Source organism: Mauremys mutica, chromosome 3 (assembly GCF_020497125.1).
Source record: "Mauremys mutica isolate MM-2020 ecotype Southern chromosome 3, ASM2049712v1, whole genome shotgun sequence".
NCBI lineage: Eukaryota > Metazoa > Chordata > Testudines > Geoemydidae > Mauremys > Mauremys mutica.
This window is the reverse complement of record NC_059074.1, coordinates 41,776,611-41,789,531: the sequence shown is the minus strand read 5'-3', so window position 1 is coordinate 41,789,531 and position 12,921 is coordinate 41,776,611. Positions and strand designations below refer to the sequence as shown.

The 12,921-nt window shown below is 42.2% G+C and overlaps 1 protein-coding gene across 2 annotated transcripts in view; it reads right to left on the bottom strand.

Annotated features, from left to right (window-relative positions):
• ARHGEF10 (Rho guanine nucleotide exchange factor 10) overlaps positions 1-11,987 on the bottom strand; it is a 184,889-nt gene extending 172,902 nt beyond the window's left edge. Inside the window, exon 1 of one of the 2 annotated variants that reach the window (XM_045011710.1) lies at positions 11,814-11,987. The gene's annotated coding sequence lies outside the window, so the exon portion shown is untranslated. The remainder of the gene's footprint in view (positions 1-11,813) is intronic. The other variant, XM_045011712.1, reaches the window with a different exon arrangement.
• Between the last annotated feature and the right edge of the window lie 934 nt (positions 11,988-12,921).

The window sequence follows — 12,921 nt, the reverse complement described above, 5'->3', positions numbered from 1 at the left end:
TTGGGGTCCAGGTACCCTGAGCAATGTGGTAGTCCATAGCATGGGATGCTCATATAAGAGAGGCATCTGTCAGAATAGTGGCCCTTGATACGAGGGGGCTGAAGGGAGTCCCCACCATGACTTTGTTTGGATTGGACCACCAACCATGGGAGGTGAGAACTCTTTTGGGAACAGTATCAGAGGGGTAGCTGTGTATCCACAAGAACAATGAGGAGTCTTGTGGCACCTAAAAGACTAACAGATTTATTTAGGCATATTCTTCAGATGCCATGGAGTGAAAATTACAGATGCAGGCATTATTATACTGACACAAAGAGAAGGGAGTTAACACTGGTTCTCCACTTGTAAGGTAACTCCCTTCTCTTTGTGTCAGTATTATAATGCCTGCATCTGTAATTTTCACTCCATGCATCTGAAGAAGTGGGGGGTTTTTTACCCAGGAAAGCTTAGGCCCAAATAAATCTGTTAGTCTTTAAGGTGCCACCGGACTCTACATTGTTTTTGGGAAAAGTGATGAGTCAATACGGTCACTATTTGGTCTGTATGTTGAGTGGAGCCAAGCTTGAAGATGCCCAAGTGGATTCACATAGGGGCATGCGGCCATGTGGCCTAACAGAGAAAGACATCAGCACACTATAGTTTGCAATTTGCGGGTGGCACGAGAGATCAGGTTGCTCATTGCGTAAAACCTGTCTGCAGGGAGAAATGCTCTCACAGAAACTGAGTCCAGCTATGCTCCTATAAAAATTATTGTGGGGACAAAGCAGACTTTTCTTCTTTTATGCAAATGCCTAAGGTAGCAAGAAGGAGCTGAAGAGATCGAGTTGCTGACATAACTTGCTGACAAGATTCACTTACCAGGAGCCAGTCATCCAGGAACAGAAATGCTATATAGTCCTGGTGTCATATCTTGGCTGCTACCACAGTGAAAACTTTTGTTAATACTCTGGGTGCCATGGCAAGCCCAAAGGGGAGCATGCAAAACTGGTAGTGCTTGTGTCCAACCATGAAGCACAGGAACTCCCTGCGAAATAGGTGAATATTTATGTGGGAATATGAATCTGTGATGTCAAGAGCCATGAACCCTATTGCCTCTTGAAGGGATGGGACTATAGATGCCACTGTAATCATCCTGAATTTCAGCTTTTGAATAAAGATGTTGAGTTGTATATGTCCAGGATGGGTCTCCACCCTCTGTTTTATGGCATTAGGAAATATGGAGAGTAGATCCTTCTCCCTTGGTACTGAGGCAGGACACATTCTCTCACATCTGGCTTTAAAAGGATTCCACTTCCTAGAGAACAATCCCTTGATGAGAGTGGTCCCCTAAGGGGGATAGGGAAGGTGGTTTGTGAGGAGGGAAGGAAAAACCTCTATGGAGTATCCATCAGGGCTAATCTCCAGGACCCAATTGTCTTTGGTGATCTTGTTCCAGCTGTGGGTGAAGAAAGTAAGAGCCTCCAAAGATGACTGGAAAGGAAGTAGGTGGCAACAGTGGTGGTACGCCGGTCTCAATCTACTGTCAAAAATGGCCCTTGGCTGACAGTTGGGAATAAGCAGAAGCTGTGGCAGCAGAGGAAGCCAAGAAACAGGACCTCTGAATACTCTGTCATTTATACAGAGACTCAGGTGGATGCTGGTTAGGGTGACCAGATGTCCCGATTTTATAGGGACAGTCCCAATATTCAGGGCTTTGTCTTATATAGGTGCCTATTATTTCCCCACCCCCATCCCAATTTTTCACACTTGCTATCTGGTCACCCTAATGCTGGTAATATGGAGAGTGTGAAGTGGGGTGGTTGTAGTCTAAAGGACTCTCTGGTGTTTCCTCCTGGGAACTAGAGCATAAATCCCCTGAGATCGCAGAGTGGCTTGAGTCCTTCAGAGAATGCAAGGATCTGTCTGTCTTTTCCTTAAAAAGAGGAGATGTTGGATGGTTATTGGACTTCTCTAGGAAAGCCCGACAACTGGAGCCACGAGTCCCTTCATTTCTGGACGTCGCATCGGCAGCATCTATGGCAGCCTGGAGAGCCACCTAAGCTACTAAGCTCCCCTCATCCAGAAAGGACTAGAATTGGATTTGGTCTTCCATGGGAAGTTTGTCTCTAAAGTCCACAAGCCCAACATAGGTGCTGAAATCACGTTTTGCTAATAATGCTTGGTAATTTACAGTACAAAATTGGAGACCTGCAGAGCAGACCCAACTATTCAGGAGATCCAGACTCCTAGAGCCCTTATCTGCCAGGATGGATTTCTGATATGGCGACCGAGCTCTTTCCATAGCCGCCTGTACCACCAGCAAGTTAGGAGCAGAATGGGAAAACAAGACGTCAGCTTCTTTGGCAGGAACAAAACATCTTTTTGCTGTAGGGGCACAAAATGCTAGTTTGTGCCAAACCACTCTGGCTGGTTCTAATGTGGCCTTATGAATTGGAAGGGGCCATGCCAGTCAGTCCCTGTGGTTACAAAATGTCCAAGACCCAGTGTTGAAGGTCCTGGACCTCTTCTAATGGATCGTTAGCGACCCTTTGCAACAGCTCCCGATACTGATGCTGGTCTTCCAGTGAAGAAAGCAATGAAGGAGTGATGCTATCATCCAGAGATGATGAGAAAGCCCCTTTTGGAACCGTTACTACCAGCAGAACTGGTTCTGGCTCTTCTTCCTCATACACCTATGGAACGGTCTTATGAGAAGGGAAAGAACAGTAGGACTCTGGGCGGAGGGAGGGTCTGCGTGCCTGCCAGATGAGCCCCAAAGGCCCTGATAAGGCCAGGAGAAAGGGTTCATTGGTCATGGTGACCCTAAGGGAATCAGTATCTGCTGTTCATGTCGGGGGTCATATCTGGAGGGATGGTAAGTAAAGCCTCTGAATTGTCTGTCAGGGTTCCTGTGCGGAGATACTGGTGCAACTATCTCTTCTGACTCCTCAGATTCCAAAGGATGATCCCATCGGTAGCAGTGGTACTGTTGGTACCAGGGTGCTCCTGCCTGATGGGTGGAGATGGAACTGTTCCTGAGAAACCAGTAACGATTCCTCTTCCAGATTAAGGAAGTCCTTCAGGAGGGCAGGGCCTGAAAGGAGTGGAGATTGCAAGTAGAGGAGGAATATATCCTCCAGTATTACAATTGTCTCAATACAGCTCAAAGTCCAGGGAGTTCCAGCAGAGATGCCTGAAGGATGTGGCTTGTCTGTCACAGCCAAACAGTTTCTGGATAAATGAGGTGGCTCCAATGAGGAGTCCAGACCTGCATTGATAGCTGGGACTGGCAAACGTCTGACTTTCTGCTTTGGTATTGTAGTCACCACCAGAATTAGCAGATCCCCTTCCCCCCCACCCCCATGCCTTGCCCTTCAGCCTGGGGCTCTTCAGCAGAGCTGGTTCCATGGGTACAATATGTGACAGCTCAGGAAGGAAACTCATTTCTTCTGGACAGTCCCCTGCACCCATGAGAGTACCCCTTACTCTCCTGGAGAGCCTTACAGGAGGAGTCCTTGGGCTTTGGTGGTAAAGAGTCTGCTCCAAAGCTCGTGCTTGGAGGGGCACTGCTGGTCAGTTGAGGCCAATGTACGGGGTGGGGGGGCGCGGGGAGAATAAGGTCTCCCGGCCCACGTCAGAGTGAGGACTCATAGCAACTTTTTTAGTTAGCACTCTTGAGCCTCTCTAGTTATGGGTGGAAAGGATTGACAGATACTGCACTTTGCAGAGATATTTGCCTCACTCTTAATATAGGCACCATTGATGCTCATCAGTAATGGAGAAGGAGCAAGGGCAGGAGACACAATTCTTGCATCTTGGGACTCTGGGCATTTTTCCAGGATGGTGAGGATTTCCTCTGATGGAGGGTGGGAGGAGGGGGGAGGGGAAGGGAGCTATCCTATACTAACTATATAGTATACCAACTCTGACTACTAAGCTAAGATATAAAACTATTTACAAAGATTTTACTTTACAGATTATGCGTGGAGTGAAGGACAATTCCTACTCAGGCCATGCAGCAGTATGAAAGAACTGGAGAGGTGTTGACCTGCACTGCCTCTTATGCCCTTGGTCAGGAGCATGAAGAAAACTACTGCACATGAGTGGGTCAAAGGACACTGCTTTGAAGAATTTCTGGACTTGGGTGCATGACATGTATAAGCACCAATGTGCGGAATACACCCAGAGATCATCACTTGAACTTAAAAATTCTGTGAACCCACATGTACATTTATCAGTAATCTGACTGTACATAAATAATAGGTGTTTTAAGAGCTGTCTTGTAGATGTCTATGTATTCCCCTTAAAAAAAAAAGTGTGGAACACTCATTAGTAACTCTGCCATTGGGCTGCAGGGTTACCAACCAACTTGAAAATGGTAAAAATTCAGAGTAAGACATTTACATTTTCATTGACAGTTGTTAAATTAACAGTGTCCATCTTCCATATGATGCATTCGCATGGGACAGTTGCTTCAGGGCACACTGCAGTAACAGCACCAAAACAAGAGCTAGACTTGAGAAAAGGCACATGTACAGTAGTTAAATGAACAGTCAGACAAGACTAAAAAGCACTTTCAAAAGTGTTCTTAGTTAACAAGTGCATAAGAAGGGTTCTGGTGTCACTTACGCAATTCTAACCTGGATCTGCCACTGGAAACTATTTATTCATTTTAAAATAAATCTGAAATTGTCTAAAGCAAAATAGAAACTGTGTGAGAGAAAACGGAACGAAAAATCTCTTCCTCCAAGTGTAGCAATGAAGCAGGGTATGAATTCCACAATACCAATTACTTCAGCACATACAGTGCCCTCAATTTTGTAGGAATGAAAAATATTTGAATAATCCAGCTGATTGTAGCTCTAAATAAGAGACTTTGAAAAAATAAACAAACAAACCAGAAAGATCTCATCAAAATACATAATCTCGGTATGAAGGTAATTTGGCTTAAGCACTTCAGAACATGGTGCTAATGAAAAACGATCTCTACAAACATAAGATTGTAGAAAAATTATATCTGCCTCTAAACACTAGAAAAGTTGTCTACTTCATTATAGAAAGACACTAGCCTTTCCATATCTAAGGTTGTAAACAATTTTCTGTTATAAGGCTGTTTAACATAAGTACATACCATTAAGCTCCAGAGAGCATTATCATGCTTGATTTAGCTTTTTAAATATTTACAAGCCATATAGGGGCTCCAGCAGGATCAAAATTCACAACAGGAACATCTGTGGTGTTTATATTACACAGCATAAGTACTTGATGATGCATAGATAAATACCATCAATGTCTGAAGATCAATAACAAACTAAAGTGTCCTGGGAGGGAAAAATTCAAAATAAGTATTTACAACAGAAGGAAATTCCCAAAGGAAAAAAAAACTTGTTAAAATGAATAAATGACTTTAAGGATGAAATACATAAAAACAACATAAGGGGGGAACCCAATATTTTAAAAGAACATTGCAGTTTTAAAAATCTAATCTTAGGAAGTCAGGAAACTGAAAACAAAGGTTAGATATAAAAAATAAAAGCTTGGAAGTATGGAAATACAGAGTCAAAATAGCCAAAACAACTGTAATTCTGTCCCTATATCCTTAGGATAGTGTGGGCCATCCTTATAACATATTTCAGAGTGGTAGCCATGTTAGTCTTTATCAGCAAAAACAATGGGAGTCCTTGTGGCACCTTGGAGACTTAACAAATTTATCTGGGCATAAGCTTTTGTGGGCTAAAACCCACTTCATCAGATGCATGGAGTGGAAAATACAGAGGCAGGTATAAATACACAGCACATGAAAAGATGGGAGTTGCCTAACCAAGTGGGGGGGGGGGTCAGTGCTAACAAGCCAATTCAATTAAGGTGGAAGTGGGCTATTCTCAACAGTTGACAAGAAGGGATGAACACCAAGGAAGGAAAAAAATCACTTCAAAAACAGACTCCAATGAGAAACTGCAGAACTGGAATTAATCTGCAAACTGGACCCCATCAAATTAGTCCTGAATAAAGAGTGGGAGTGGATGGGTCACTACAAAAACTAATTTCTCCCTGTGAATACTCACTCCTTCTTGTCAACTGTTTGAAATGGACCACCTTGATTACACTGGCCTCATTAGCACTACAAAAGTGATTTTTCCTCCCTTGGTATTCACCCCTTCTTGTCAGCTGGTGTTAATTGACAGTGTCATTGAAGTAAATGAGGCTACACTGATTTACACCAGTTAAGAATTTGGCCTCTTTTCTATTTTTAAAAATGATTAACCATGAGAATGTAATATAATGGATGTATGTGTCAGCTCCTCTAGGTCACAGAGTGTCTAATCAGCTTCCTGGAGAGTTACTTTGGGGTATTTGTAAAGTGAGAGAGGTCTGGGTAGCTACCTGGTTATTGGGTGGTAGAATCTCAGACCCATCTCAAGAAAGTAAGTATATTGCTTATGGAGAGGAGGTGAATGGGGTAGACTGATCTTTGCATCTTAGAGTAGAATTGTGGATAGCAGATGCATTGGGTACCCATAACTTACATTGGCAATAATGGAAGTTGAGGTCATGTAGCATCTTGCAGGGGGCCCTCAGCACCTTGCAGGATCAAGCTCTACATTATTTTATGATAAGACTAAAACAAAGCATTTTTAAAAAACTACCTTCCTTTCCATAGCTGGGCTGCTCATTCCCTTTGCTAGTTTTCCCCTCTCCTCCCTTACATCTTAAGGAAATCCCAATATTTAGGTATAATACAAATGCATAAGAACAAAACATAAGAACATAAGAAAGGCCGTACCGGGTCAGACCAGAGGTCCATCTAGCCCAGTATCTGTCTACCGACAGTGGCCAATGCCAGGTGCCCCTGAGGGAGTGAACCTAACAGGCAATGATCAAGTGATCTCTCTCCTGCCATCCATCTCCATCCTCTGACGAACAGAGGCTAGGGACACCATTCTTACCCATCCTGGCTAATTGCCATTTATGGACTTAGCCACCATGAATTTATCCAGTCCCCTTTTAAACATTGTTATAGTCCTAGCCTTCACAACCTCCTCAGGTAAGGAGTTCCACAAGTTGACTGTGCACTGCGTGAAGAAGAACTTCCTTTTATTTGTTTTAAACCTGCTGCCTATTAATTTCATTTGGTGACCCCTAGTTCTTGTATTATGGGAATAAGTAAATAACTTTTCCTTATCCACTTTCTCAACATCACTCATGATTTTATATACCTCTATCATGTCCCCCCTTAGTCTTCTCTTTTCCAAACTGAAGAGTCCTAGCCTCTTTAATCTTTCCTCATATGGGACCCTCTCTAAACCCCTAATCATTTTAGTTGCTCTTTTCTGAACCTTTTCTAGTGCTAGAATATCTTTTTTGAGGTGAGGAGACCACATCTGTACACAGTATTCGAGATGTGGGCGTACCATGGATTTATATAAGGGCAATAATATATTCTCAGTCTTATTCTCTATCCCCTTTTTAATGATTCCTAACATCCTGTTTGCTTTTTTGACCGCCTCTGCACACTGCGTAGACATCTTCAGAGAACTATCCACGATAACTCCAAGATCTTTTTCCTGACTCGTTGTAGCTAAATTAGCCCCCATCATGTTGTATGTATAGTTGGGGTTATTTTTTCCAATGTGCATTACTTTACATTTATCCACATTAAATTTCATTTGCCATTTTGTTGCCCAATCACTTAGTTTTGTGAGATCTTTTTGAAGTTCTTCACAATCTGCTTTTGTCTTAACTATCTTGAGCAGTTTAGTATCATCTGCAAACTTTGCCACCTCACTGTTTACCCCTTTCTCCAGATCATTTATGAATAAATTGAATAGGATTGGTCCTAGGACCCTTGGGGAACACCACTAGTTACCCCTCTCCATTCTGAGAATTTACCATTAATTCCTACCCTTTGTTCCCTGTCCTTTAACCAGTTCTCAATCCATGAAAGGACCTTTCCTTTTATCCCATGACAGCTTAATTTACGTAAGAGCCTTTGGTGAGGGACCTTGTCAAAGGCTTTCTGGAAATCTAAGTACACTATGTCCACCGGATCCCCCTTGTCCACATGTTTGTTGACCCCTTCAAAGAACTCTAATAGATTAGTAAGACATGATTTCCCTTTACAGAAACCATGTTGACTATTGCTCAAGAGTTTATGTTTTTCTATGTGTCTGACAATTTTATTCTTTACTATTGTTTCAACTAATTTGCCCGGTACCGACGTTAGACTTACCGGTCTGTAATTGCCGGGATCACCCCTAGAGCCCTTTTTAAATACTGGCGTTACATTAGCTAACTTCCAGTCATTGGGTACCGAAGCCGATTTAAAGGACAGGTTACAAACCTTAGTTAATAGTTCAGCAACTTCACATTTGAGTTCTTTCAGAACTCTTGGGTGAATGCCATCTGGTCCCGGTGACTTGTTAATGTTGAGTTTATCAATTAATTCCAAAACCTCCTCTAGTGACACTTCAATCTGTGACAGTTCCTCAGATTTGTCACCTACAAAAGCCAGCTCAGGTTTGGGAATCTCCCTAACATCCTCAGCCGTGAAGACTGAAGCAAAGAATCCATTTAGTTTCTCCGCAATGACTTTATCATCTTTAAGCGCTCCTTTTGAATTTTGATCGTCAAGGGGCCCCACTGGTTGTTTAGCAGGCTTCCTGCTTCTGATGTACTTAAAAAACATTTTGTTATTACCTTTGGAGTTTTTGGCTAGCCGTTCTTCAAACTCCTCTTTGGCTTTTCTTATTACACTCTTGCACTTAAGTTGGCAGGCTATAACTCTGCTCAGCTTTTATTTTAAACCTTGGGATCACTCCACTGAAATAATAACTATTTCATCGCAGCAGATAGCTTTTGAATAAAGGCTATTCTCTTTTGCTTTAAGAGTTAATGATATAATTATACTAGGGATTACTTTACACATTTGAGTAGTGAAACAATTAGCAAGATTACCGATAGAACATTTAAATAGAATACTTCTAGTTCTACCACGGAACTGTAGAGAAGGAACCAAGGTGCCATTTAAGATGTCAAAGGTAACTTGGAATTCAATTACAGACTTTTTTTTTTAAATTAGCTATATATTGTGCATGCAGATATGAAAAAGAATATCCACAGATATTTTCTCACAGAGAAAAGCGTGTTGTACTGCTGTGCTAACCTCTACTTTAAAAATGTTAAACACCTGGGCGTACAACCTTCACAAATATCAAATGTCAAGTTGGTGTCTAAAGAACTACTGTCCTTGACCAGCTACACATGTGAACAGTTCATGGGCTACTGAGCCTGTGGGTGGAATGGGATAAGATGCATTAAACTGAACAATGCCTGAAGTCATAATCAAAGCTAAGATCAAACAGATTACCCAAGTGAAAAGAATGAAGGGCCTGATACAGAGGAGATAGCAGCTGAATGACCACAACTCTCCTAGAAGTGGCTGGCTGCAATGGCAATTGTAGGTACTCAGCACCTCTCAGGATCAGGCAGGAAATACATATACTACGTGTCCAAAACGGAAAATGCAGGACTTTGGTTTTACTGCAGAAAGCATGGCTAATCGGGGTTTACTAAAGACAACAGAGGCTTCTGGAAAATATCCCATTTCTTTACAAGAATAAGTTTATAGTTATGACATTTTCCTATTCCACTAATAAAACTGATTTACACCAGAAGAGGAAAAATCATTTTTAGTATAACAGTAAAATTAAGAAGCATCAAATTTAAAACAGGTAAAAGGAAATACATTTTTATACCTAGCTTGATTCACCTCTGGAGCTTGCTGCCACAAGATACTGTGGCCAAGATCTTAGTAGGATTCATAAGAAGTACTGAATAAAAACATCCACAGTTGTACTGAAGTAAATTTATGAAGGATATAAAGACTCATGCCTCAGGACCCAAGCCTAGTACTTACTGATCGGGGTAGGAAGAAACTTTTCCTATGGGCAAGTTATTCCCTAATTGTCTATTCCCAAGCACGTGGTACTGGCCACTGCTGAAGTCACCATATTGAGTTAGATGGACCACAGTCTGATCTAATATTGAAAGAGCAAGTCATCATCTATAAAGCACATGTTCTGAGATCACACACACTATGGGATTGCTTCTGTATCCAAAAATTTCAACTATAAAGAAGTCAAGGGAAATATTGATTATATGCTGTGGGTTGCCGTGTTGTAGCTGTGTTGGTCCCAGGAGGAAATACTTTCTCACATCATCTACCTTGTCTCTCTGTATATGGAAGGAATTGTTTGACCATATTATAACTATTCATATTTTTCATTAGTTTTACATAACTTCATTGATTTGAATTGCCTATCAAAAAGCTAATGTTGGACAAGTACACTGTTAAATAAAAACAGTGAGCCTAAAGTGATAAAAATAATTTCAAGAAGATTGTATTTTTTATTAATCACTCCTATGTGATTTGTGGGTGCCAATCTGAAAACTGGGCAGAACCCCAAAGTTGGAGAATATATATTTTTTGCTAATAAATCTAAGCATACACATTTAACTGCATCTTGAGCACTTGCTACCTTACAGCCAAAAATCAGTGAAAATAGTTTCTTCTGTGTTCTTATCATACATCAGAAATATTGCTAGTCTAGAAAAGTAGTACCTGCCATCATTGTCATTACAAAAATAAGTGAGCAAGGTTTATGCGGGTAAAACATGTCCTAATAGAAACAAATACAAGAAAGCAACAATACAAACAAATTTTCTCCTACTCCTTCATGCACACTGGTGATTGTTTTTAGAAATAACTTAAACCCAGCTGTCCACAACCCAGAAGATTTGCAATTACTTCTCTATTATTTTACACCACAAGACAACTAGAATACACATGAATTCTAGCTCACTGGAAGTTTTAAGCACAATATAAGAAATTCACAAAAACTACAATTTTAGGGACATGAATGTGTCCTCTGGTCTAATGTGCTTGACTTTTTAAAAATGTACAAAAGAAAAAAGGTGCCAAAACATAAATGAGCAGTCTTTAAAACTGCATGAAAAGTTTAACTCCCAAATGGAGATAAGTCTCAGTTGAAAGATATGGGGGTCTCTGAGCATCCACCTGTCTGCCAATCATCCTACAGCTCACAAGTACTTTCTCTCTGAAAAGGTTCCCCCCCGCTTTTAATAAACTATCTTCAACCTGATTTCAAAAGGGCTGGGTTTTTCATTTCTACAGAAAAAAGTGATCATTCTTCTCTAAAGCCTTAATTTAGTAGGGTATCCCCAGAACTCCAGTGTCAGAGAAGCACTATTTATTTATATATTCAGAAAAAAAATCAACAAAAAGAAAGTAGATGATGATTTGCTAGGAATTAAATATACAAAACACCCTGCACTGAAACAAAGCAGGACTTGTTCGTGTCATTTTTTTAAACAGAACTGATGAGCGCAGAACACTGACGTGCAATGTGTTTTTGGTTTGGTGTTCTTGCGTGTGCCCATCCTGAAGGCAACTCAGTCCCACGGCTATTTTAGAAAGCAAAAGAAGCGACACAGGCCCACAAGCCATGATTTAAGACACACTCACTTATCCACGAAGCAATGCAAGGGCAAGGCTTCGATTACAACAAGCTTTAAACTTTTCCACGCAAGGGGAGAGAGCGTATGTGTGGTTGGAGTGGGAGGAAGGACCTCAGACATCCATCTTCAAGGGGATGCCATCCTGTCCGCAAAATAAGTTCGTGTCCCTATTCAGACACGTCACTAAACTTTCTCCCCTCGCCCCAATCTTACACCCACCCCGCTCCCTGCATACAGAGCTGCTTCCCGCGAGATGCCCACCCACACTAAGCGAGCTGGTCCCGGGCACCACTCACCATCCGACACGCACTGAGAGCGGCTGCTGATTTTGAAATTCACCAGTTTCCTGTCACCTTTGGAGCTGCCGCAGCCGCCTCCTCCTCGCTGCTGCAGCTGCAGGATCGATTGTCTCGTTCGCCCCTTTTTTAAATAGATCAAATTTCTTACAGAGCAGCGCAGCGCAACCCACCCCGGCGTGGAACCCTGGGACTGGCCTCCCTACGATTGGCGGGGCCGGGAGCCCTTCCGCCGCCCTGTTGGCTCCTTCTCCTGCCAGTCTCGGTGCGGCAGCTGGAAGGGGCGGGGAAGGCTACAGACCGGCCTTTCTCTCTCCCTCCGCAAACGCTGCAGACACCACATTCCTACCGGGGCACGTGACCCGCCTAATTGCTCCTCTGTGCACAGCTGGGCAGGGAGGGAGCTGTCAACATCGCCAGGCTGTGATTTCCCTACACCCCCCTGAATTTCCCCAAACTCCCCGCCCCCCCCAGTTTTGTGACTGGAAATTTGAATTGAAATAAAAAACCATTAATACAGACTTTAAAAGCATATACAGTGTGTGATAAAATATGTGTATCTGAAAAAGTATAATACATTTGAAAAGTATGAACATAGACCAGCTTCCTTATACAGCTGTTGCTTTTTTCTGACAATGTCAGTGCATTCATTTCAGTGATGTTGGCCAACCTAATAATTTCAAATGATGATTTGTAAGCAAAGTCTAAATGAGCTCTCCCTGACAGCTAGTGATGAGCTGGGGGCTGGGGGGAAAGGCTTCAGGACCAGATTGTATTTACATTCACACCTAATCTACCTAGGTATCCAGCAAACAGAGCTGTGCTGCCCAAGTGATAGATTTTGGCTGGGATTGGGTTACAAATCATTTGAATGAGAGGGGGGAATGAAATGTTGTTCTTATAGTATGAGTAAAGGGAAGTAGAACTGTACTTAGTCTGTGCTGATTGAGGGCATCAAGAGAGAGGGGGCCTGTCCCTCTCCCCTGTTTAAAGACAGAGCTAATTAGGCTCCATAGATAGTCTTTTGTTCTGTTAAGTGACCACTGCAGCTGAAATCACTGATAATCAGGTCTAAGTGCTTAGCCCTGTTGTGGGGATAGTGTTTCTG